This window comes from Haliaeetus leucocephalus, unplaced genomic scaffold (assembly GCF_000737465.1).
Source record: "Haliaeetus leucocephalus isolate CR32 unplaced genomic scaffold, Haliaeetus_leucocephalus-4.0 Scaffold295, whole genome shotgun sequence".
NCBI lineage: Eukaryota > Metazoa > Chordata > Aves > Accipitriformes > Accipitridae > Haliaeetus > Haliaeetus leucocephalus.
The window spans coordinates 9,196,275-9,196,597 of NW_010972731.1; positions in this window are offsets into that span (position 1 = coordinate 9,196,275).

The following is a 323-nucleotide window of genomic DNA, read 5'->3' on the forward strand; positions in this document are numbered from 1 at the left end:
CCCGGTGTTCCCGGTGCCCGCCCCCGCCCCGCGGTGCTCGGCGCTGCACAGCCTCCCCTCAGCGCAGCGCCCCCTGGCGGCGCCGCTGGGAACGAGCTCCCGCTTCCCCCCTCTCCTCTCCCCCCACGACGTGCCCCGTGGTCTCACCCCACCCCCCTCCGCGCCCCGCACGTTAGTATCGCCCGCCGCCGCGGCTCTTGCGCATGCGCCTTCCTCCCCTCCCTCCCCCACGGAGGACGCCCCGAGAGGCTGCGCGCTAAGGCGGAGGGCAGCGCGCATGCGCAGAGAGCGGCCCGCGGCTGCCTGGCGCATGCGCAGAGCGA